Source organism: Athene cunicularia, unplaced genomic scaffold, assembly GCF_003259725.1.
Source record: "Athene cunicularia isolate RWA unplaced genomic scaffold, athCun1 SCF_2, whole genome shotgun sequence".
In the NCBI taxonomy this organism is placed as follows: Eukaryota; Metazoa; Chordata; class Aves; order Strigiformes; family Strigidae; genus Athene; species Athene cunicularia.
The window spans coordinates 272,879-299,173 of record NW_020799266.1 but is presented as its reverse complement, the minus strand read 5'-3'; the positions used below and the strand labels follow the sequence as shown (position 1 = coordinate 299,173).

The 26,295-nt window shown below is 53.7% G+C and overlaps 1 protein-coding gene across 5 annotated transcripts in view; it reads right to left on the bottom strand.

Moving 5' to 3' along the window:
• The window catches only part of DLGAP4 (DLG associated protein 4), a 151,224-nt gene extending 133,371 nt beyond the window's left edge, over window positions 1–17,853 (bottom strand). For all 5 annotated transcript variants that reach the window (XM_026867240.1, XM_026867237.1, XM_026867238.1 and 2 more), the window contains exon 1: window positions 17,706–17,853. The gene's annotated coding sequence lies outside the window, so the exon portion shown is untranslated. The remainder of the gene's footprint in view (window positions 1–17,705) is intronic.
• Window positions 17,854–26,295: the final 8,442 nt, after the last annotated feature.

Here is a 26,295-nt window from a genome sequence, read left to right as displayed (position 1 = left end):
GCTTTCCAAGATGAAACATATGGAGATGCCAGGGATGAAAGAGGGACTGTAGCATGGTGATGTTTCAAATGACTCTCCAAATGCCTGAGATCACCGATGGCTGGCAAAGTCTAGAAGGAGCACGGTGCGACTGGGGTGGGCAGCTGGGAGAGCCCAGGGCATTGCAGGGTGCTCAGGGCTTGGGCAGTGGAAACCAGCCCCTTCCACCAGACTGGTGTGTGGTCACAGATGTCCCTGCCAGGCTGCAGCTGAGGAGGTGCAGACAGGACCATGGGTGCCTGGAGATGGGCAGTCTGAGCCTTCTCAGAGCACTGGCACTGAAATAGGGGGGCGTGACGGGGACTGGGTGAGGCCTCCCTACCTCGTGGGAGCTGTGGGATCCTCAGAACAGGAGGATGGCTCCTAACTGGAGCTTGCCAGTGTGAGGTTGAGGCTCCTAGTTTTCAGACTCCTGCTATGCCAGCTGAAGCCATATGGCCTTCTCTTGCCTTGCTGTCCCTGGCAGTAACTGTGGCTTGCAGCATCCGTGCAGAGCTAGGTCTGGCCTTGCACAGCCAGAGGCTGCATCAGTGACCCACCAGCCCTCAGAGGGGAAGTTACAATCACCAGCAAGTAACATGGGCGAAGGGAGGCATGAAGGATATGAAAGGGTGGAGTGATCTTCCCCAGTCCTTATGCAAATCTCAGACATCATCACCCCAGAAGGCATCCTGCAGGCAACAACCAAGAGAGAAGCCCAAGCTGACATAGGAAGGGAGAGGTCAGGAGAAGATGAAGGGAGAGATCAAGGGAGAAGAGCAAAATCTTTCAGGAGGAAGGATAGCAGCACGGCAGCTGCAAATCAGCCAGCTGGAAGTATGGCACAGCTTGGCCCCCTTCTCTCCATAACAGTGCCCTGAGCCCCGAGGCAGCTTGCTGCACCCCAGCAAGACAGCTGTCCCCCAGGAGTAGATCTGGATGAATATACAGCCTGACAAAATATAAGGACAAACCCAAAATATGGTGTCAGGAATTACAGAAACCCTTTTGGTTGATGAGAACTCCCAAATTTACAAGTTTTTCCCAAGAGGTCACTCTGTGATCACAGGTGGTCACCATGACAGACTGGGAGGGGTGGTGAGAGCCAGGCTCTCTGCTAGGCAGGCATGAAAACTGCCAGCATTGCTTCGGGGTACCCCATTAGCACACATTACTCAGTTAGCTTTATATTGAATGTAAAATTCAGCAACAGCTGGAGATGAAATCTAATTTTCTGGGGGAAAATATGAATAAAATAGAATGTAGCTGCTGTGTGAATGAGTTTATCCTCTGTCAAGCACTTGTTACCACTCTGGCATGGCCTCTGTCACGCTGCAGAGGGTAGGCAATGTTAACATGTTTTCCTCACTGTTCGTTCTTCAGCCCAGTGTCTGCAGAAGAAAACAGCACCGAGTGCTGCCACTATAGCTGCGGGCTTGCAGGTGTCCAAGGTAGTGAGTGCAAGGATTTAATCACGATCATTTCCAGTGAGTGATTCATTGACAGGCTAAGGACAAACTAATGCTCTGTTGGCCTCTCACAGTCATGTCTCCTGCAAGCTGCCTTCCCTAGTGCTTGTAAGCAAACTGCTGATCAGAAATTGCAGCTATAGGACTGACCAGCCCACCTTCCCCTGTGCTCCTCAAATTGCCGCCCTGGTGACCAAGACAGATGTGTCTGGTTGATGTGGTTTAACCCCAGCCGGCAGCTCAGTCCCCCCTCTCTCACTCCTCCCAGCAGGATGGGGGAAACAATCAGAAGGGTAAAAGTCAGAAGACTTGTGGGTTGAGATAAAGTGTTTAATAGGTAAAGCAAAAGCCACGCACACAAGCAAAGCAAAACAAGGAATTCGTTCACCACTTCCCAAGGGCAGGCAGGTGCTCAGCCATCTCCAGGCAGGCAGGGCTCTGTCACATGTGATGGTGACTTGGGAAGACAAACGCCATCATGCCAAACACCCCCCCTTCCTCCTTCTTTCCCAGCTTTACACGCTGAGCGTGACACCACAGGGTCTGGGGTCGCCCTTTGGCCAGCTGGGGTCGGCTGTCCCGGTGTGTCCCCTCCCAACGCCTTGTGCCCCCCCAGCCTGCTCCCTGGGGGGGTGAGGAGCAGAAATGGCCTCGACTCCCTGCAAGCCCTGCCCAGCAGGAACTAAAACACCCCTGCGTTACCAACATTGTGTCCAGGACAAATCCAAAGCACAGCCGCATACTAGCTACTGTGAACAAAATCAACGCTGCCCCAGCCCAAACCAGCACATTGGCAGAATGGAGAAGCCTCCACTGTGCTGGAGGGATGTTCAACCACGGTGGGATGTTCACAGGGCACCAGGCACTGCCCGAGCTGGGGGCACCCAGCACTGCACAAGCCAGGTGAGTGCTTGGATGAAGGGCTACCATAAGTCAGAGGCAAAGGAGCATCTGGTGGCCACCCCAAGCCAAGAGGACATCCAGGGAGATCCAGGTTGGATTTCCGGATGGGCGCACACCAGGACTGGCACTCAGGGTTTGCACCAAGAGCCTCCCAGCCCAGAAGGAGGACAGGCAATGTGGGGAGAAGCAAGCACACAGTCAGCTACAGAGCAGCCATGGAGTGGAGAGTTGGAAGCATGTGTGTGTGGACATGGCACTGAGCTGCCAGGCTGCTGAAAGGCAGCATGTGTGCAGGTATGAGCCCAGAATGATCCTTCACTGGCTGTAACAGGTCCTAATCCTGTTTTTATGGTGGGGTAGTAAACGTGCCCTACAATACCCAGTGGGGCCTTTACAGGGAGAGACATCACACATAGGAAAGGAAAAAAAACCACCCTGAGTACAGCAGCCAAATTGATACAAGGACTGGAGAGGATGACTTATGGGCAGAGACTAAGGCAATTTAAGTTGTATAGCCTAGAAAGATGATGCCTGAGGGGGAACATGATAATGCTATATAAATATCTAAAGGGCAGTTGTATGAAGAAGGGGGGAAAAAAGTGACGCATGCACCAGCCGTGGGAGTGATGTGATGGACCAAAGAAGGGAACAGTTTCCCAAGGGAAAGGGCGGGCTGTTACAGCCTGGTGGGCAGAGAGCAGAACACTGTGCCTGGAGTCTGCACGTGGTTTCCAGCCATGGCCAGGACTGGAGTAAGGAGGATTGGGAAGAAGCAGCCTGGTACAAGCAGCATGGAAGGCATTCATGGTCCTCCCATGGAACGGGCACAGCTGCACTGCACGGGGGGCTGGAGTGGCACCTTGTCCTGCAGACACCCGCGGTGTTCCAGCACACTGGGGCTGCGTTGGCACTGCGTGAATCAGCTGCTGGCTCAGGGCACTCTCTTGGCAGCACAGAGCTCTCATACGGCTCTTGGTGGCCAGACAGAGCCAAACCTGTTCCATTCCCTTCACTATCTCAATTTTCCAAAGGATGCCTGAGGACCAAGTCTTCCAAATTCCTAATCCATTCTAGCACGGCATATCCAGAGCTTCCCTGCAAAATTTCAGCCTCAGGCTGACCAGCTTCTGCCTTTGCCATTAGGAAACCCACCCAGGCAGCCCCAGGCTAGGGTCTCTTTTTGGGTGTCCTTGTAGCAGCTGATGAAGGCATAATCCCTAGGCCTGGTTGTTTGAGAAGAGCACAATTGCAATGATCGAAAATAGAGAAAGGAGTGAGGTACATTGATGTCTGTGTTCCTGCCCCTCTCCCCTCTCTTCCTTGCAAATTTGAGTTGCTTTTTACAATCACATTTGCTTCTTCTTCAAAAAAAAGATTTTTCTCTCTGCCGTTGCCATGTGAAAAACCCACACAAACAACAGGAAAAACTGGCTACCTCTACGCAGAACCCAGCATAGCGACTGCAGAGTGACTGTCACACAGGCAGCAGCCTAAAAAAACAGGGAGAAAAATAGATTTTTCCCTTCAGCCCTTTCAGACACATGACTTGGAGACTTATTATAGTAATAACAGGCGAAAGATTTTTTCAGAGAAGAGGCCGGTCTCCATTTGTTTCTTCCTTACATTGATGAAGTCCCTTCACCAATTTAAATGGGGCAGATTCTGCTTTCAGCTGCCCTTGTTTAGAGCTGAGCAGCTGTTCAGTAACAAACCTCCCCGACATAAGAAATCCCTCAGATTTGGGTCCTTACCATGAGGGAAGCCCACACCGTGGGGCAGAGCCTTTGTGAGATGGTGTTCAGTTAAACCTGCCATTAATTGCTCTTTACCTATTACAGCTAATTTGCTTGGCTCAGAGCCTGGAGCATTCTTCATGAACCACCAGTTTACCAAACAATGCGGCGCCAAACACAGGAGTTGTGTGTGCTGGCACTGGCGGCTCTCCTCCTCCAGTGAGCTGCCTAGAGAACAAACAGACGAGGTCTCACCATGCACATCCACCACCCTCAATGCCCGGGGAAGGACTGTGGAGGCACACCACTGGCAGCAGGAGCTCTAGCAGATCAGCCTTTTGGATGATTGTCCTTGTATTCACTTATCTCCAAGGGGCTTAAAACAAGAGCATGTTTGGGCTGCACGTTTTCAAATGAATCTGTAATTACCCAAGTTACTAGGAGTGGATGAATCTGAGATGCTGACACTCCATTGAAGCACAGTGCCCTTTAATTCCTGACCAGCCAGCTGTGGGTTGTCATGGAGACTACATCTGTCTCCCATTTGTTCAGAGGCCTTTTAAATAACCCAGGCTAGCCAGACCCTTCCTGTTTTGCTGTGTGCCCATCCTAGATTTTGCTCTCCCCTCTTTTTTTTTTTATGCTGGGAATGTGGGTGATTCCCACTGGAGGTGCCAGGCAGACCCACTAGGGTCTGTCTGAGCCAGCCCTTCTCCCGCCTACCCTCAGGCTGGAGGGGACCCAGGGAGTTTTGTGCCTGGAAGGTACTTCAGCCCTGGTGGGCCTGTAGCAGGAACTGGCATTCACACCAATGGCTATTCAGGGTTTCCATCACTAATTGGGAACAGACCCATGCCCAGCACTGCTACAGCTGAAACCAAAGTCACTCTGGGCTAGACTAACCCCTTCCCCATCCGAGACTTTATGTGATGGTCCCTGTGTGGATTCTCCCTACATCTTCTGCTTAATGCTCAACAGCTATGAGCCACAGCTGCTTCTCTGCTGTGCTGCAGACATCTGGCAGGATCCTCACCAAGGTGAGGGATTCGAAAGGATGCTCAGCTTGGGTGGCCCCAGCAAGTCAGGAAATGCTCTGTTCACTGCTACGGACCTGTCTCGCAGGATTCACCTTCCTTATTTTCTGACATAGTTACAAGACTTGCTTGGGTTCTCAGCTCTCTTGGCCTCACAACTGTGACAGGAATCAGAGTGAGGGCAGAACAGGAGGGCGTTTGGCTTCCCTGGCCTCTGTGCTTCCATCCACTTGCAGAACACTGCTTTGCCTGGGGTGCAAGTGGTGCCATCAGTCCCAGAAGACAGAAGGTCTGGGAGTCCAGGAGCTGGCAGCATAGTCCAGGCGCATGCACACACACACACCTCTCACGGGTGAAGACAGTGGTAAACTCATGACATCTTCTAAGTGCAGCAACTCTGCAAGGCAGGGGAAGCCTGGTGTCCAGCACTCAGGGCTGGCAGAAGCCAGGTCCTTCCCACGGGTGGATGCCACTTGCTGTGTGACCCTGAGCTATCTCAGCTATCCACACTTTTCTCAGCATGCCTCAGTTTCCCTTTCGCCCTGCTGAACTGGTGTGCAGGAGTACTGTCAAGCTCACTTCACTCATCCCTGGATGGCCCTTGAAACCCTGGTTCGGGAGGTGCTGCTGAGGTGGTGTATTGTGTATAGCACTGAACAACAGCCTTAGGCTGACGCTATTTCCAGCAGCCAGGGAAGGGGGAGAGCATTTCAATGCCTGGGCAAGGCAGACAATTTATAGCCTGATGCTAAAAAGAACAACAGTGACAAAAAAGAGATACCAGGGCAAGCGTCACTCTTCATTTAATCCTGATGTATCTATTCTAGCAAAGCAGTGGATAAAGTGGGCTGTGAACATGTGTACATTTCCCCGGGCCATTCTCAGACACCTTCAGTTTCATGATTCAGAACTCCCTCCCCGTACTGCCCTTGCTCTCCAGCCTGAGCAGAGCTCCTCTGGGGACGGAAAGCACCAGCCAGTGCACGAGCTCACACCCCGCTGCCAAAACGAAACCGGACCCATTCAGCACATTGCTCTGAGGGCGGTTTAAAGACTCACAGGCTTGACTGAATGCATGGAGGCTTTTCAAAGGTTTCTCTGGAGGGTGTCAGGTGGTATGGGAAAATGAGGTACTGTCAGTCTGGAGCCTGATCCACACACAGTGGCAGAACCAAATGCTGGACCTACAGTGTTCTTGGTAGCCCATGTTCACCGCCTCATTCTCCAGAGCCACATTACTTTGCTTTATTACTTCTCCCACACTTTGATTTTAGCTCTTTCAGATAAAAAAAAAAAACTAAAAAAAAAAGAAGGGAGCTAGTGAACACAGGTCACCTACAAACCCTTTTGCTGTCCTGGAGAGAGCAGGATGCTGGTCTGAGGGGCTGTAGGTATTTGCTGCTCAGTCAGGACAGGCCATGGGAGACTGGAGCAATGTGTAGGTGGAACAGGCACATTCACAATAACCAGGAGCTGGGTGTGCAGGGTGAGAGGGCAGGGGGAGCCGCAGGGAGGCAGAACCTCATTGGTGGTGCTGAGGTAGACCTGTACAAAGCAGGGTCCTTGCATGTGCTCCAGCTTACTATGGTAGAGATGCTGCAGAAGAAAAGTGTTAGACCCAAGGAAGAGCGAAGACAGCCAGAGGAGCCCTTCTGGGGTGGCCAAAGGCACAGACAGTAGCCCTTCTCCAGGGCAGTCTGCCCAGGCTTCCCCAGCACACATCATCCTGGAGGAGCAGAACAAGGCCCTGTTCAGATGTCTCCTGGATCAAGAATTTTTTAACCTGATCTCAAACCCTCAAGCCTGTCCTGAGGCACATGCAGGACCCTTTGCTGTGCCTGACAAGAGGCCGGCATGATTGCTCACCTCAGTCAAGGAAACCCAAAACTGGCCAAGATCAGAAACCTCCCTGTTCCGCCCACCCTGGCCTTTGGCTCAGCCCTGGGAAGAGCCTTTCAGCTCACCTCCTAGACTTCTCTGCACTGAGCACACCCAGGGTGCTGACAGGAGGGTGCTGGCCTCCCTAAGGCTCAGCACAGGGTGCTCACCTGACCCCAGGGTCATGGGGCTTCGGCCAGGGCACTGCTGCAGTTGGGCTTCTTCTGGACTTTTACTGCCAGTGCACAGCGCACTTCATATCACTGCAGAGCAATGGAGAAGCAAACGGACTCTAAGAGAGAGACAGGAAAAAAATGCCGTGGATGTCTGCCCTGGTCAGTGGGAAGGAAGCACCATGGAGGTGCAGACAGCAGACACCATGTCTGGACTGGGCCAGGATGGCCCTGAAGGACTGTGCCAGTCAGTGGATCTAGATCAGAACCATGGAAGAAGCTCCACCTCTTCCCTGCAATGAGGGATACTGCTTTCTCATGCCCAGGGCCTCCTCTGCCTCAGTAAAAGCTCCCACCCAAGAGCAGGGAGTGCTGCTCCAGGTCTGGTGGGAGCAGGGCAGAGCTGTGCCCGCATCAGCACATCCCCCTGCCCAGCCGCCTGCCTGTGTGGCTCAGCCCAGGGGGGAGCAGAGGTGCACCCTGCGCCCAGGCAAGACTCTGCCACCCTGCATCGCTCAGCCTGGGCAGGGGGAGATGTCAGGTCTCACCTCTTACCTGGTGCCAAGAGGGATCTGTTCATTTCCTATCTTTATTTCCTTCTCTCACACCCTCCATGGCTCCAGGACCCTCCGCCATCTGGGCACTGCTCACAGCAGATCCTGCCCCTTTCTGTCCCTAAACCTTGCTGTTTACAGAGACTGAGCAAAGTTGTGTGCAGGGAGGGGAGTGGTAAATGCCAGCATGCATTTGCAGAGCTGTGGCCAGGAGGGTGTGTTTGAACATCTAATTAGATCACAGCAAACCTCCTGAATAGCAAAGCTACAGCCCTGTCACCCCCTGGAGACATCGGGCCACGCCTGGATTGCTGTCTGATTCTGATCTACATAATTCACCATAATCCTTAAAACTGAGTCAAGCAATGAGGTTCACTGCGCAGCTCACTGGATTTAATCCACCACTCCAGCAGTGCTAACGAAGCTAATGGCAAAGGCAGAGAAGGAACACATGTATAGCTAGCAGGCAGAGATAAAACATTCATGTGACCATATGCTTTTAACCCGCTTTACTCTTCCACCCTCACCCCAATGCCCTTTTTCAGCACTGGGGGAGACCAAAACCAGCGGGAAGAAAGAGGAAGGGAAGAAGACTGTCCCCCTGGCCGAGTGGCCAGGTGTGCTCACACCTCTGTGCGCCCGCAGCCGGCAGCAATTTGGATCAGAGCTGCGGGTAGGGCAGGGCTTGGTGGGGCCAGAGGGACCAGGCAGGAATTGAGATTCTGGGTGAGGGGAGGGAACAGCTCCTCATCAGAGCCATGGCACCTGGTCTCAATTCTAGATACAGCCCATCTCCCCCAAGCTAACATGCTGAGACAGGCTGACACGACATCAAACTTCGTGTGCATGCAGCATCCCAGTGGTGCTCACCTCCATACATCCTCCCACTGCCCCTTGCTGTCACCATCAGTGACATTCACGAGAGTGCAGCACAGCCCCAGAGCCCCATGCTCCCCTCAGGAGCACCAGCTTGTCTCCATCCCACCCATGGCCTCAAGCTGAGGGAGCAAGGGATGGCTGCAGGCAGCGTCAAAGACTAGAACACGAAGAGCCACACTCACCTATCTTGGGCAGAGCAGAGATGTGGCTGCAGGATGGAGACAGGCCCGCCAGCCTGCCCAGGTACCCGATGTGCATTCCCACAAGGGACGTACAAGCAGCATCCTCTTTCCTGCCAGTTTTCACCCGTGGACAGCTGGAGGTAGGTTTCATTACATCCACGCACAACACCCAGCACAGTACAGGGCAGCGCTGCTGTGCACACCACTGCTGCCACCCCACTGGGACACCACCTCAGACCTTCAGGCTGCGGGTGTGTAATGGAAGAGGGAAGGTGAGAAAGACCCTAAATTCCCCTCCACAGCCTGTCACCCCTGGGCTGGGCAAGGAACTGGGTGGGAGGGGGCAGGACTATTTTCAGAGAGGTTTCTGGAGAGCAGAGAGCCTGGAAGGAGGATGGGTGTTCTGTTAGTGAGCAAGGGGGAAGAGACTACCCTATCCCTCCCCGGAAGCTGGCAGGACAGCCCAAGCATCCGCAGCTCCTTCTGCCTCCGTGCTGCGAAGAGAGCAGCTTGGCGGAGCCAGGCACACAGCTACCTCCTGTCCGGCAGCGGCCTCCTCAGCTTTTATGGAAGTTGAAAAGGGGCTTGAATCACCAGCCAGCAAGCAAATCACTTGTGCCCCTCAGTCCTCGAAGCCCAGGCAGTGCCTGTGCCGTCCCAGCCGCAGGAAGCAAACCCAGCCATTGCTGCCTTTAGGATCTGTCAGCAGGGAAAAGTGCTCTGCAGAGGCAAAGGCATTCAGAGCCCAAATTAGCTGCACTGGGCTCAATCTGAGATTTTGACAGCGGATGCCAAATTTATTTCCAAACGCTCTCTGGAAATGTCACCGTGCTGGTCGGAAGGAATCGGGTACATGCTCCCTTTTAAATAGAACCAAGCATATGGGAGGAGGATGATTAGATTGCTTCCAAGCTGCCAAATTTCTTTGCTGCAGCTAAAAATCTTCCCCAAAATGTCCCAGCCTACAGTGTTTCTGAGCACTGAAGTCTGCGCTGAGACTTTTCCATTGACAGTTGTGCTCCAAGCAAGAAAACACATCCCTCCAGTGGGGTCCCAGGTGGTCCCAGCTCTCAAGAGGCTGGGGGGTCTTCTGCCTCCCCTTGCAAGCCAGAACAACTCCTCCCCTCCTGCAACCCTACCCTGGAGAGAGGGCAGAGTTTCCTTCTCCCTTTTACTCTGGCAAAAAGCAATGATCTAAGACCATTCCCTCTCCTTTCTCATTTCCAGTGCAGTACCTGCCTCCTCTCAAGCAGGAACCATCTCCCTGCCAAAAGCTGCACGGCATCCCCCTAATTTCAGCCCTGCGGACCCCACTGCACTGATCCACCACATCCTCAGCTGCTCTCTTCCCAGCTCATACAGAAACCCAGCCCACCCCAGTACAGAGGGGCAAAATCAGCCCAGCAGCCACTTGCAAATCAAGAGGGGAGCAGCTGGGTACCAGAGGACTGAGAGCAGGGGAGACATGGAGATGTGCTCTGGGACTTGTTAGCCAGTGCCACGGAAATGATGCCTGTCTCACCTGGGCTCAGGGGCACCTGGAGCCATAATTCCAGCACTTCCCTGCAGATCACCCCTAGTTCACCCTCAGTTTTGGGGGAAGCGCTGTAAGACACCATAGCACATTTTTTCTAGGCTGGAGGCAGGGTCAGCAGCCCAAAGTGCAAAGCAGCAGCACTGTGATGTCCCTCATCACAGCCCCAGTGAAAGGATGACCTTGGGGTCACCCAAACCTTTCCTGCTCCACTGAGAGACTGAGAAGGGCACAAATAGCTACTCTGTGCCTGGCAGGGGGCTTTCTCTCTGTAGGTAATTCTAAAGCTTCCCCACGGAGCAAAGAGCATGGTGGCCTTCCCAGGAGAGGACATGTGGTCAGCACTGGTTTCCAAATGTGGGATGGTGCCCCCTCCCACCTAGCCTGCTTGAATTTCTGCCAGCACAGTGTGGGGGACAGCCAAGACCAAGCACGCACTGTCCCTTCAAAACCATCCTCCACCAGCCATCCTCATTTTCCCAGCAAGAAGGCAAAGTATGCCCAGACCTGAGGGGACCAGGAGCAACATCCTCCCTTCTGCTGCAGGACTAACCTGCAACACCTCTGAGTCCTCCAGGCCCTTTCCCTGGTGCCCCATTGCCAAAGCATCCACCCACTTTCTCTAGTAAGACACTGCTGGATCACAGACACAGAAGTCTCACTGTCTTACATCTGCTTCTACCTGCTCTATAGGGCTTTTCATGCCCAGGACTCCAAGGAAGGCACAAAGTGAAGCCAGCAGTCCAGGCCCTCTGCTCAGCGGACAGGGAAAATAAAGCATATTGCAAGGAGACAGCAAACCCTAAACCAGCTGAGAGCAGAGCATTGCCTTCTCCACCGTCCCTGGGCAGCGCTCCACTCTCCAGGGTACATGGCCTCAGAGGGTCCCAGCAGGAGTGTCACAAGTCCACCCGGCAGGCTCAGGGTCCCAGAGCCAGGAACTGACCCAGAACATGCCGTAAGGCAGCTGAGCCCAGAGGGCACAAGCAGGAGGACTGTTGAGCCCAAGCAGTTAAAGCAAAGCGGCACAGCTGCTCCCAGCTCTGCTCTCAGCCCACACGCTGCTGAGTTGCGGGTGGGAGGTTTTTTCTCTGCATTGCAAATCCCTTCTTATTCAAGTGCTGCAGTGCTGCTTGGAAGGAAAACAACCACTCTGGAGAGAGAGCAAAGGGGTCCAGAACAGCACCAGCATCTTCTCCTGCCCAAGGCAGGTCCTGGAACTGGCCCCAGGAGAACCTGGCTCTGTAGATAAAGCTAAAGTTTGCCCAGCAGACAGCCTGGCTGGGAGCAGCCACCATCCATTCCCATTTTTCTGTGCTTGTCTCTGGCACAGATAGCCCCAGCTGAGCTCTCTCTTCAAACCTGGGAAGCTGGAGGAGAGGAGACGGCAGAGGGAAGAAGGCTTCTAGGTCTGCGGAGGCTGGCTGGCAGCAGAACAAGAGCTGTGAGAAATGGTGGGAGCAAAGTGCTCACGGCACGTGGCTGCAGCCCCTTTGCAGCGTGGGCCAGAGCGCTTCTGGGAGGGTGTTAGTGCCATGCAGATGCACAGGCAGCGTGCAGCAGTGTCCCCCGTGCTTGCTGTGCAGCTCCTCTGCCAGACCAGTTGGAGGACCCAGGTTGGGAAAAAACTGGTCTGGGTGTACTTGTTCCCTTTTTGCCATACGGTATTGGGCAAGCTGCTCATTCCTGCCTCATCTGTAAAGGGGGCTGTGCTCTGAGCCCCCAGGAACGTGGCTGCCCCTTTCCCAGAGGAGTGAGTTCATGCTGCGAGCTGTTCACATTACTCACGATCCCAACCTATAGATGCATCTCCACATGTGCACATCTCCAACACCTAGCACCCTCTTCACACACCCAACAGCAAGTTCTCTTGCCAGACACACAGCACTACTGGGCTATGAAGATCTTTTGGGAATCCACAGCAAAAGAATTCCCTTCTTTGCTGGGGCACAGGTTCCTCCATCACCAAGTTCCTGGGAGCTGCCTTACTCCATGTTTGCCACCACTATCCAGGGAGAGAGAGGTTGGTTTTGCGCTCCTTATCACATGTGCTCAGGGACTGATGGAGTGTGGAAGTCCAGGGACAGTGTCTGCAGGGTCCTTTGCAGGTGACAAGCCTTCGGGGTGGGGGTGGGGGGTTGAGCCCTGGGTGGTGAAGGGGACAGGAGCACTGTGGAGCTGAGATTCAGTAAAGGCACATGGGACTTTCTATAGAGAGAGTCCATTTGGACCAGGGATCCCCTCCTGAGGAAGTCGTGCTGCTTCTAAAAGCCATGACTCTTCCTCTGTCAAGGCCCTTGGAAACCGAGCAAAGGGGGATAGAGTGAGGGAGGTGGTGCTCTCAGGAGGGCTCTCACCAAGGGACAGAAAATGCCTGTACTCTTGCTCCAGTCCACTTGTTCCTAATGGGACTATTCATGCAGATGAGAGCTTAGGAGGAGAAAGAAAAGAATAAAACCAGAAAACCCTAAAAACAACAGGCAGCAAACCCCAGCAGCAGAGACTTGTCACTAAGGCAGGGACCTGGGGGTGGATTTCATACACCAAGGCTCCTGATGAGAAGCACTGTAGGGACGTGTGGGGTTGGGAGGTGCCAGACCCAACGGCCCTTGGCCGAGCTAGCCCTGCAGGTCTGCCTCTGCAGTCCCATCCTCCCCACCACAGCACCCACCTGTTCACCTTTCTGAATTTACTCAGCTCAGCTTTTTAGAACAAACCATTCATTCATCCATCTGTTCACCTGGCCATCTGTCCTTCCATAGTTTTCTCTTTTATCTACACACAACCCAAATCCATTGGCTGTCTGGATTGCTATTTATCAAGGAAGGTAGCCAGGCAACTAGTAGGATCTCCATTTATTAGCTCCAGTATGTGTCTGTGGATTTCTCTACGGGGAAGAAGGTGTATTTTAATTTTGTGCCAACCAGAAGATGAATCTGCAGAGGTCTGGGCACCAACATGGCTTTCAAAACACATGGCCTGAGGCAATAGATACCAAGCCTTAAAGTCCATCCTTTGCTTTTATTCAGTCTCTAAGCAAGCATGCTTCCAGGAGTACAGATGTTTCCACCAGTGGCCTTTGGCATGTAAAAACCAAAACAATCTCACAAGCTCATCATGTACAAATGTGGAAGCTGACTCTGCAAGCAGGCCAGGCCTCTTCCATTTGAAAGAAGGGCTGCAGGCTCCTCTCAGGAGGAAAACTAGAGGGTATGGGCCAGGTGATGGGCTGAACAGTGTAATACCATCCCATCCTCTGCCAGCACCTCCTTCTGTACTCAGGGAAGCAAGACGTTGTAGGGGAGCAGGCCCTTAGTCCCTCCCAAACAGGCTGGACCCTGACTTTGAACCAAGCCCTGGGGTAATCCTGCTCCCATTTGCTCGCTCTGCCTGCAGCATATGTCAATAAGCAATGCTGGAGCTTTAGGATTAAGCTTCTCTTCAACATACAAAAGAAGGCCATTAGGAGTAAGAAGTCCTCAGCTGCCTCTTCTCAGAGCTCTGTGATCTTTAATCAGTCTCACTCCTTAGTTTTTAATTTCAGATTCTCTCCCACAGTGAACAAAGGCTCTGCTGTCCTTCTCCTGCAGGCCAGCAGCTCCCTGGAGACACATGGGCAAATCCTTGTAGGAATACAGCAAATACATCCCTACTCCCCCGCCTCACCCAGCCTGGGCTCCTTTTCACTTCCAGACCCAAAGTAAGAGCACAGAGTGGTTTATGCAATTATCCAGCATAGGTAGCAACCATTCTAGAGGCCTCTGTGCACAGACACCAGGCAGCAAGGGGATGGGGGCTTCTCTTTTCAATTAATTAGAGTTATTGTCTTCTCACAATCGATAGGCAGCAGGAGGATTACTGCAATAGAGCCATGTCTCTGTTTTGGTTCCAAATTCTGGGGGCAGAAGTGCAAATGCAGAGTGAGACCAGTGCCCTGATGAGACATATGCAGTCACACCTGCATTTTCTGGTACTTTCAAGAAGAGATATGAAAGCAGAAGTCCTGACTAGTGGTAAGGACCCAAGTTGCCTTTCTGAAGACACATTTCATTGAGCATCCTGTGCAGAAATGTCAAGAAGGTCCCTGTTTAAGGCAGCCATGAGCAAAATCCTGCATCTTGAAGGTGATGAAGCATCCAACCACTCTCAGATGGGTGCCAGGAGGGGTTTGGCCTCCTTGGCACAGAGCAAGCAGATGGAGGCGAGCAGCTCTGGGTCCTGCTCAGCAACTCCATCTCCACCTGCACGGGGCTGTCATGCCAAGACTCGCTCACAGCGAGCTTGGCTGGCAGTGGGCACACACCAGGCCCGGCTGTGCACATGTGTCCTCTCCAGGTTTGGGGAAAATGACCAACTGCAAAGCCCAGCCAAGTCTGCCAGCCTGGCCTGGTGATGAGGGGGCATCTTTGTTCTGGGAAGTCTGGGCCTTCATTTTCAGCCTGTCCCACAGCACGGGAGGGCAGAGGCACCCAGAGGTACCATGCATCCCACCCTGCGCACCCTGTGCAGCCCCAGCATCCCCAAATGTCACCATGGAGTCCACCACCACACCAGCGCAGTTCACACAGGCAGGGCAGGAACATGTCTTTGGCTCTGACCCTCAAGTCTCATAGGAACACCAGCAAAGACATCTCCAGGGCTTTTCTCCTCTTACACCCAGGTGAGAGAGGAAGAACCAGGCCCGTCTCTGCCCCCATGACTCAGCTTCCCCAGCATGCCAGGCAAGGGCTGAGGGCACCAGGCAGCCTGAGGCTTGGCTTGTTCCCTGCTGCCTGCTCAGCACAGGGGGGTCAGGCTCACAGCCCCCCATCTCAAGCACCTGGCACATGGCTCTCGCCTCCCAGCATCTCCACAGCAGCAGTGTGGGAGCTGGGCTTGGCACCAGCACTGCGAGTCACCTTCCAATTTCCAAGGAGCTACGGTGTGCCAACAGACTGCCAGGGAGGACCACTCCTCCCCATCACCACTCCTCTGCTCAGGAGCTACGGAAGAGGCTGGGAGCCACAGAAGAGAGAGGCTGGGCACACACATGCTGGAGGTATATGTGGATTTTTTTTTTTCTCCACCCTTTCCTTAGAAAATAGAGAAGGGAGAAAATAAGGAAAAAATAGCAAAATAAAACAAACCCAACAACTCCAATTTCTATCTTAATGAATAAATGAAATGCATCCCAAGAGGTAATTAAGTGCTTCGAACCAAACATGTGTCACCTACATTAAAAAAAATAGAACCCAGAGAGAAATCAGGCAACTGCAATTAAGGGAAAGAGACAGATGGGTGACTGCCAGGGCATGGGGAAGCAGGGAAGGCCAGCCAGCGAGGGCCCTGCTCCTGCTGCCCGCTGCTCTCACTGTGCCATGCAGTCCCATGGGAGAGGGGCAGTCCCACAGTGTGGAGGCCTCACAACACCCAGGAGTGTTCCCAGTCGTTTCTCCTCTTTGGTAGTAGTTTCTCCCCTTTGTGATGCAGCCTTTGTGCCCCATGGGAACTGTGACCATTTGCTGTCAGGTTTCCCTTCCCAAATCAGACACCAAGCTTTGTCTTACCCATCCTCCTGGATGTAACATCCAGGAAATACCCAGGCCCACCTGATTTCATTTCCTTCTGGCTCTTTCCCTGTCCTTGGCACTACAGTGTGTGGGAGCTGCCTGGAGCGCCAGTGTCTCAATCATCACCAAACCACATGCTCAGTTTGCGTTGGTAGGGTTTGCTGTTTGTGCATTTGCTGTTCAGAAGGAAGGTTGAAGAAAGTCTTTTCTGCAGTGTCGAAGGAGATGAGGTTGTGGTTGTACATGATCTCTATCCTCAATCCAACACAGTAGCCATCCCAGGTGCACAGCCCATCCCTCCATCGTGTATGCCTGACCTCCATCCCCATCTCCAAATCTTGAGACCTCTGCACCACTGCCAGAGCCTTGATGTTAAGGAGAAGCCTCTGTGTATGCTAGAGTGAACAATACCACATGACTCTTCTTTCTCGATGACCCCAGAAGGCCACAAAGACACTCTTTTATTGGACCAGAGGGTGGGCAAAGAGATCAACTTGGTTAAAAAAAATCATGGATTTTCCTGTGACAACAATTCAAAGAAGGGTTTTAGTAGCTGCTGCACTGAGAAAGCTGCATGCTGTGAGGGTCATGAGCTCTCTGGCAGCCTGTGCTATTTGGAGCAGCCAATACTTACTTCTAAGTGGCATCAGGGCCAGGACAGGGCACCCATACCAGCCCCTGCACTGTCTCTCACCCCTTGGGGCCCCACAGCTGCTTGCTATAGACCAAGACTCCAGGAGCTGTGAAGGAAAATTCCCTGACATGCTCTTGATGCTTATTGGATTTTATGACCCTCTTCTCTCTCTAGGAGGCCAAATCAAGACCTTTCAAATGCTTGCATTTGGCTGAGCTGCTGATGGAACCGTTGTCACATCCTGGGACAGGGCAGGAGATCTTTCCTGACATGAGGAAGGCATGTGATTTATTTCTCCATAGATTTGCTCTGCCTATTCGCTTCCTCTCAAGTGTCTGCTGCTTTCAGAACAAGTTCCTTCCCAATGACCTTGGCAGCTGTGACAACATTGCTTGAACCCAGACCCCTGCCCTTTGCACAAGCTCATCTCTCTCCTGGGCAGGGGGGTGAATACAGGCTTTCCATGTGCTTGAGGGCTGCAGCTGTTCCCTGCAGAAGTCCCTCTTGCCCACCTAGCCCACAGTGAGTCAGAGACCTTGGGGACCACTACATGTGATAGGTAGCTGAACTCATGGTCACGAGATAACAGTGGAGAGCAGAAAGTAAATGGTGAGGGGCAGCTCCACAGGTCCCACTGTGCCTACACCTGGTGGGTGTAAGTGCCTCCTCGGTCTGCTCGCCACTTGGCTCATGGATGGCTTGCTCTCCATGGGCTCTGCCCCACAGTCACAGCAGGAACCTGGATGCTTCCATGCTCTGGCATTGCTCCAACCACTGCCCAGCATTGCAGCCATCACCTGGAGCAGACACCATCACAGCTCTCCCTGCCCTCAGACACACTTATAACAGTCTTCCAGCCACCCTCTGCCCCAAGCCACTGGGGCCATGCCTTGCCTCACACCAGCTCACTCATGCACCCCAGACAGCCCCCCATCTCCCCCTACGCTGACAAAAGTACCTCTTCTCCTTTGCTGCCACTCAGTGCTCAGGCTCTCTTTCTGCCCTGCAGGGCAACAGCATCCCGCAAGAGAAGAAGCTCACAGCTCTCCAACACCCACAGGCTCCTCTGGCCTTTTGCCCCAAGGAAACCCCACAGAGCAGGACCATGACCCCGCGGGGGTCCTGCCTCAGGCCCTGCTCTGCCCACGGTGCCCGGAGCACTCACAGTCCGGATGCTGCTCCCCGAGGTGACTTCTTCTGCCAGGATGCTGCTGTCATTCGCAAGCTGGAGGATGTTGGTGGTCCATGCGTTGGCTGCGGGGTGGGCAGAGCCAGGTGGCAGCTCTGTGACCGTGATCACCAGGCTCTTTGGGCTGAGGAGGGCAAAGAGAAGTGTGAGTCCAGGGAGGCATGGATTAACTGTGGTCCCTTCCCTGTCACAAAAGAGTTATCCTCCAGTCTTCCCCCTCTCCAGGTACCTTCAGGCCCACCCAGTGAGGGAGGGATCCAGCAGAGATGTTCCTGCTCAAAAACACTCAGACAGCACCTGTCAGGTTCAGACCACACTCACATCCAGCATCTGTCACAGGCACTCCTCTCCACCATCCCTTCTGCTTCCCCATGTGCCCCTGCCTTCCCTGGGAACACAGAGTGGGGCTGACCCACAGGGGACCCATCAGAAGAACAGGGAGAATCCTCACAGGGAGCCAGCCACACATAGAAGAGTGGTCTCAGCTCCCCAGACCCTTGGCAGAGCAAGAGGTGGAGGCAAAGAAGGAACTCAGCAGGGATGCATGTCCATCCCTGGCTTCTACAGCGCTGCTCCAAGCATGGCCATGGACTCATGAGCTCACCAGGAACAAGCATTCCCCCATGAATGGGTGGTGATCACACTGCTGAGCTCAAATCCTCAGATGTCACCTGAACCTCTGCTGGGGTCCTGTTGAAATGAACAGCACTGTTCCCCTGACTCCACAGGGACTCCATGGCTGCCAGAGGTCCAGATTGATGAGGGTGTCCAGGAAGGTCAACAGACTCCAGCATGGTGAGCAACTCACTCTGCTCCAAAGCAAACCTTTCGCCTTATAACTGTTGGTGTACTTGGTGTACTTGGGACATCACACAGCTGCTCTCAGAGGCTCGGAGGAGAAATGGGGGTCAAACCATGCAAACAGTCAGATGTGACACCAAGCTAAAGAACAGGACATCTTCCCGCTGCTTTCAGTCAGCTTGACTCGCCTCCCCAGTGACATGCACATCTGTCCTCCCCATGCACTGTGAAAAGAGCAGCTTACACTCTGATCAGATTAGAGGAAGAAAACTGCATTGCAATAAACCCAGGGAGGGAACTGACTGCCTGGGCTTTAATCTGAGGGGATCCTTCAAGATAAGAGCATTAAGAAGTAGGGATAAAGCAGTCTTGGTGAAGGAATGGTCTGAGCTGGTCCCTAGTCTGGGAAGCAGCAGAGCAGAGCTGGCTGTGGCATGCCCTGGCACCTGAAAACAACTTGGCACATTCCTTCAAACATGACCTGTCTTTCCCTGACTGCAGCGCCCTCAGTGCAGGAGATGGGGGAGCACTAAGGGCAGGGCATAGGACACAGATGATCACTCTAAAAGCTCATATATCATATGGGGAGCCTGAAATCCCAAGTGGGAACAAGGACAGCACAGTCCTCACCAGGAGACCTTAGAGCAGGGCAGGATCTCTCCCCATGGTCCCTCCTTCCAGTAAGGGAATCTGGCACCTCCCAGCTCCAACTGCACTTCAGCTTCAAACTGACACTGGATTCCTCTGGGAAGTCCTTCTGCCTCCTAAATGTGGGGCCAAAGGCAACATGCACTCTGCAGAGGTCTGCTCCTCTTTCAGAGGCATTCACAGAGAACCACCACCACCTGGGTGATCTCCAACACCAAACCTATGGACGGGACAGGAACAACTTGTTCCTCTGAGAAAGCCAGGCACCTTTTCTTCCTCATGTCCCTTTAGAGATAATCCCCACAGCAGTACCAGGGCAGAGGAACAGCATAAGAGGTGTTGACTGCATCCTCTGATGAAGGCTGAGGAGAGCAATCTGCTCCCGCACTACATTTGCACCTGGAGGACCCCTGTGACTGGTGGGCAGAAGCCCCCTGGGATGTGGGCAGTGGTGGAAGCACAGGCTGGAGCCCCCCCTCATGGCAGTGCAATCTGGCGTTTAGTGGGGACTGACAATGCATGGCGCAGCTCCTGGTGCAGGTTCTCATGAACTCAGCTGGCAAAGCCTTGGCTGAGTGCACAGTTTCATCATGCTTCTGATGTGAATGGAGACAGCCCCGCAGCTTGGTGTAAATAATTGAGAAAAGAACATTTGTAAGGCAGGAGACAGCTGGATTATAAAGGTGAAGCCCAAAAAGCAAATGTAAAGAGAATCACTGATGATGGATGGGAGAGCAGTACCCAAGTCCAGCATTTTCCTGGACGTGCTGTTGAACATCATCAAGACAAGAAGAGCTGAGATCAAACCATGGAAAGAGCTTGGGCAGCCCCGGGGGCTTGCAGGACCTATTGCATTTGAAAAGGCACAGTCAGCTGCTGAGCTCCAAGTTTCCCAGTCTTGGTGGGAGACCTTGATGCTGGTCCCAGAGCCCACGCCTGGTCTGCTGACCAGCATTAGGATCACTGCATGCAAAGGCTGTGCACGTGGTCATCTGCCCTGGGTGTTCAGCAGTGACCATTACTGCACAGCCCCTCCTGTGCATCTTCTGCTGCACTTTGCCACGTCTTGGCCCTACCTCTGCAGAGCAGAAATCCCCAAACATCTAGTGCATTCTTGAGAGCATTCAGAGCGACTGCCCAGAACACATTATAAAGGTGTACTGCAGTTTGCCTTGTTAAATGCTGCTGATCAGACAGCTTTCTTGGCAAGGGGGGAAAAGACATTGGAGGAGAAAGAAAATAAATCGAGTTCATGAGATAGAAGAGTTCAAAACTCCTCTCTTTGCACCAGGTGCCAAGCAGCCACAGGCCACCCCTGCAAAGACAGGGGCTGTGACCACCAGACAGACTGATTGACCAGGCAGACTGATTGAGAGCCCCAGGATAAGTCCCATCCATGGTGCAGCGAGAGTGGAGGAGTCAAGGTGAGCCACTGCCCAACGTCTGCTGCATAGGCAGACTGAGAAGTGGTCAACTTGTCAGCATCCCCTCCCCACCACGGTAAGGACAAATGAGGGAGGTCACAGCCCCATCACCTCCAACATCCTTCCCCTGTGACTTTCCACATCCTTGCATCACCACTGCAGTTACTTTACCCTGGGACCATCAGAAAGCACAAAGTGCTGTACCACATTCCCTGGCATCAGGCCACCTCCACACCACCCCCACACCCTCCCAGCACAGCCCAGGGACCAGTCTCCCCACTCTCTGCTTCCTTTTTCTTCAGGACCAAGGCAATCTCCAACAGGTTTCAATTCTTGTTCCCTCAGCCCTGAACACTAACCAGAGCCTTCCCATCTCAGATGCCTCCCAAGTCATTCTCTGCCAGATCTAAAACTCAGCTGGGACTGAGAAAGAAGATGTGACATCCCAAACAGGTCACCTACTGCAATGCAAAGCACAGGGCTGCCCTGACTGGTTTTCTTTAAAAAACAATTTGCTTCAATGTCCTGGACAACCCCACATATTCACAAGACCCTGAAGCAAACACAGAAGCATTTTCCAGTAGGAAGAGGAAGCAGAAAGATTCATCCCAGCCCCATCATTTCCCAGTGGGCTGAGGACAGTGGCATGTGGCTGGCCCAAGGTTGTCCCCACACACAGAGCGGGGTTGTATTGCCCCTGCTGTAAATGCTCCACCAAGCTGCAGGTCATATCACTGCATGACATCAGGAGAAAGACCTTCCCGAGTACATCTCATGAGCCCTACATCTGCCTTGCAACTAGGTAACATGAGACACAGCGGGTAATGACTTGCCAAAGAGATCACAGGGAGCCAAGAGAAGACCCAGGGATAGAATTTGTATCTCCCAAAGCCCACTCTTGGGCACTTCATCCAGCACACAAGCAGACTAGAAGCCAGAGCAGTCCCAAGAGCATCCATCTCAGACAGATGTGGACTCTGGGTAAGGTACTTGGTCTGTGCAACTTCATTCCCTGAAGAAACACTCTGGTTCATCATCAGCACACTCTGGGCAGCAAGATGCATGCAACAGAGACCCACCAGGCCACGATCCAGCCATTGAGGAGAGCTGCTGGGATCACTATGGCCAGGATCACTGAAACCTCCCACAGAGGACTTTTAGAATCCATGCTGGAATATTAGTGCCAGAGGCCAGTCCCCTAATGCACAAATACTGCAGGACCTGTGCTCGAGGACACGGGTGCTGGGGTCTGAGCAACCTCCTGGTCAGCTTTCCCATTGATCTTAGCAGGAGATACAACCATTACCCCCAGAACCGGGGCAGTGGGAGCCCCCTCAGACCAGGGACCCATTAGAAACCGATTAGAAATTTAACTAAGGAGCAGGTTCAAGGCACAACCAGCCCTTGCCAGGCTGGAAGGAGCCCTGGGAGTCAGGCAGCTCCAAACCTAAGGGGTAAAATGACTCCAAAATTGGAGGAGCAGACAGCAACGTGTGGGAATCCCCTGGCAGAGACCAATCGGAGATGTCTCCAGCAGAAGCAGCTCCCTTTCTGCTGGATGAAACGTCAACTGCAGAGTCCCTCCCTCAGTTGTGGAGGGGATGGATGGTGGTTAGGAAACTTCAGGGAGGGCTCTCAGTGCCACCAACCTGGAGGACACAGGCCCCTCCCCAGGAAGGAAGGACAAGAGCAGGGCTTGAGGGCAAGGGTCTCCTGAAAAAGCTGGAGGGGGCTTTCTCTGCCAGCACAGAGGATGTAAGGTCCCCAGAGAAGAGGCACTGCTGCTCCCTTCACTGCCTTTGAGTGTTAACGAGCTGGAAAGGTCAGGGGAGATGTATTTCAGCAGCACTTGAACTCCAGAGGTACTACAGCATCACAGCAAAGTAAATACCCCATAAAACGTTCATCTGGCAGCTGTACTGTAGTGCACAGGCTCATTCACCTTTGTTCCCAGCACTCTCCTCGAGATGAGGAATAACCATTCACACTGCTGAGGTTTATGACAGAAGCACACAGCAAATCCTCAGCCCCAGTAAATGCTAGTGAGAGTGGGGGGAGTCTTAGGACCCCCACCCCAGGTTGTCTAGAGGCAGCAGAAGCAGTTCCTGGGCTCAGTGCCAGGGATGTTTGAGGGAAGCAAAGCAGTAAGTCAGCAAAAGGAAGAAAACACGGGCCTGAGCTGCAGCCCCACACGATGCTCGGCCAGGAGTACTGGAGGGAAAAAGCACGTGTGTGCCCGGGGTGTGGATCTGGCCCCCAGTGCATACCCCATCGCCCACGACCCCCCCAGGGCCACGCCGGCATCCCATAGCATCCCCCCTGTGCTGCCCCGGGGCGGGGAGCACCACATCCCGGGGCGTGGGGAAGGTGTGCCCGAGGGCTCCTGCGAAGCAGCTGCTGTGAATGCTTGCTGTGGGGCACTGCCATCGCTTGCCCGACTTGCCAGGCTGTTCCCTCCATCTGCTGAACCCAGCACGTTTATTTTTGTGTTTCCAAGTTTGATCAGATCGACTCTTCCACTTTAATCTAATGAGTGCGCTGAGCTGAAACAAACACAATCTGTCCGTGGAGGGCCGGGGAAGGATGTCTGGGGGCACTGCAGAAGCACCGTGTGGAGCCTGCGGTGCCCTGATGGAGAACCAAGGCAGGTTTGGTAGCCAGCACAGCCCGAGCTTCCCCCCTCACCCCACACATGCCCACACATGGCTCCCCAACCGCTCCAGGGGCTGAAGACCTGAGCACAAAAGGGTACCTCTGGAGAGAATAGCATCCTCCTCATGCCCTGATCTGGGCATGGCTCTGCTGTCTCCTTCCTTTCCTTGTCAACAGACCGTCTTTCCAGCTAATTACCCCACAGTGCTGTGGACATGAGCTGCGTGGCAGCTGGCATCTGCATTGGCCCCCAGAGATGACCTTGGCCGCTCAGAGGACAGTGGGAGCCTTTTTGCCTTCCAGGCTTCCCCTGAGACAGACAAGAAACCTTCAGTGGGAGGGATGACATGAACATCCAGCCCCTGCATTTTGCTGCTCTCCAGTTGCGAGCAAATCTGCACCAGCTCCGCCAGCTCAAGAGTGTGGCTGGAGGCACCGAGCCTGCGGCTCCCCATGCTGGGACGAGTCACCTCCACAAGGACCCTCCAGCGCCGACTCTCCGCGGAAACTCCCCAGCAGGATTTATCACCAGTTTCAAGCTTGGAAGTTTTACTCCCCTCTGTTTTGCAAGTTTCATTGCAGTAAAACCCTGAGACAGGTTTGTTTTCATTCCGGTGGTGTGTGTCGGTGTAGCGGAGAGGGGAGCTCGGCCACACTGCTCTGGTGTGAAGAGCTTCAGGGGAGAGCAAGGGCTGGATCCCCCCATCCTTTAGGAAGCAATCTGGCTGGGTGGCATCACCGCCACTGTCCCACTGTGCTCCTTCCCTGGTGCAAGGAGAGACATGGTGCAGAAAGGAGGTAGCTTGGAAGAAGATATTGTCTGCAACTCTACACAACAGGGACAACAGCCCTTGGGAGCATCCAACTTTGCACCGATGGAAAGGCCCAGGAGCCGGGTGGCTGGGAGACCCCTCGGGGTGGAAGGTGAGCTGTCATCTGGCAAATTGTGGGGGCTGCCCGGGCAGCAGCTGGGAGGCTGGAGGCAGGACAGGCTCCTCCTGGCTGCCCAGCTGCCTGGTAGCAGCTCAGCTGGCTCAGCGCGGCTGCCCAGCTGGCCCCAGTAGGGACAACGCCATGCAAGGAGGGGATTCAGCTGCCAGTCGTGGGCACTGCCAGGATGAGCATGGCGACAAGCTGGTCATCCACTCACACAGGGATGGGACATGGGGAAAGCTACTGGCAGCTCACAACCCTGCCCTGCTCAGAGGGAGGGCAAGTGGCAGAGCGGGCTGGAATCACTGAAGGATTCCAGGGGAGGGGGGCTCCCATGGGGCTGCCTGTCCCCAGGAGCTGGGGCAGAGCCAGACCAGTGCCCAATCAGGTTCTCTTACACCTTCTCTCGGCCCAAGCTTGCTTTGACCTGGGTGCCAAAGGCTCACCAGCTTCCCAAGCTCACAAGGCATTTTGGGAAATGACCCTTCCAAGTGCTCGGGTGCTTGGTCTCCACAGGGGTGAGATGCTGAACTCCTCGGGTAGCTGAGACAGTGGCACAGGCATCCCCACCCTGGAGAGCTCAGCACCCACCTGGCTGGGTAAGGCAGCTGTGTTGGCTTAACCTTGAGCCTTGCTGCAGTAAATCTTTGTATAAGGATAGGTTTCCTCCAGTCTTCTTCCCAAACAAAATCCCCCAACTCCCTCCAGCTATCACATCTGTGGATTCTTTTTCCTTAAAATAACTAAGTCCATGCCATGAGAGGCTTGTTCTTGCCCTGCTTTAATAAAGAGGGAAGATGAAAACACCAGGAGAAGATTTGCTTTTGCAGTACCTCACTGTTGCTCCCAGTTCTGTGCTCTCCGTGCTTATTCTCATTCTCCTTTCCAGGAGCTGTCTGTAACCCTTTAATAAAAACCTCTTCTCTCCCAAAAGCAGGCAGTGTCCTTTCTTGCCTGCATAGCCAAAGAAACGTCACACTTTCCCTTTGATGTCAAGATAATGTATAGATGTAACACTACGTGTATGTGTGACAAATGCAAACAGTCAGCTCTCTGTCCCAGATTTGGTAATTTAGGAGGAAAAAGGAAAAGATAGGAAAAAATAATCTTAAAATGAATTGCCCCTGTCTATCACATGCATGCAGAGCTGCCCCCAGGCCCTTCCTGGGGGCCTGGGACCCCCAGATGTCTGGGGCCAGGGCTGAGCTGGGAACATGCTGATACCAGGGGCCCTGCATGTCCCCCCACCCCACCAAGCACTGAGGCCAACCCTGGCAGGTCTCTGTGCCCAGAGGAGACAACACCTCACAGTCCAGTGAGATTATGGGGCAGCCATGAACTACCCTGTTACAGCAAAACAAGAAGCTCAAAACCCATGGTTTTGTCAAAAGCAGTTTGGAAGATGGATTTACAGGAATGCCTCATCCACCGGCAGCACAGGTGCCAGGGCTGCCGCGCTGTGCCTGGCTACCTGGGCACCCCCACAGCCATGATGGGCTGAGCCTGCTGGCAGCAGCCCCTCTCGAACCACTCTCCAGGTGCTGCTCAGGTCCCTGCTCCAGGCTTACAGGAGCCTGTGAAGCCCCCAGAAACCTCCCACTGTTCCCTCTTTACAGTCCCTCTGACTGAGGGGTTTCTCTGCTCTGCATGAACCAGGACATGCCACGTTAGGATGGAGGATGAGCCCCTTCCCTGCACTGCAAGTGTGGGAGGCATCACCCCTCTGGCCAGCTCTGCCCTGGGCAGCCCTGGGTCTGGCCTCCAGCCCCAACCTCCAGGAAGCCTCTCCAGCCCCGGGGAACAAACTCTGACCCTCCAGTCCTGGCACAGGCCTTGGAGGGGTTCAGAGCATGGTTTGGGACAAGCACAGGTAGGAACTGTCCCAGGAGGCAGTTCAGATGCAGTCAGCACAAGAAAGTCTCTTCTCAGATACAGAGGTTTTTCCTTGCCTCTTGGTCTCAGTGCCAACAGGGACACATTTAATTGCAGACAAGGCATGGTCTGAACACAGCAGGCTGAACAGAGCAGTGTGGGTGGACTGCCTGCCTGCCTGCCTGCCTGCCGGGGTGGGCATCCCGCCTCAGGCGAGGAATGCCGGCAGCCTCCAG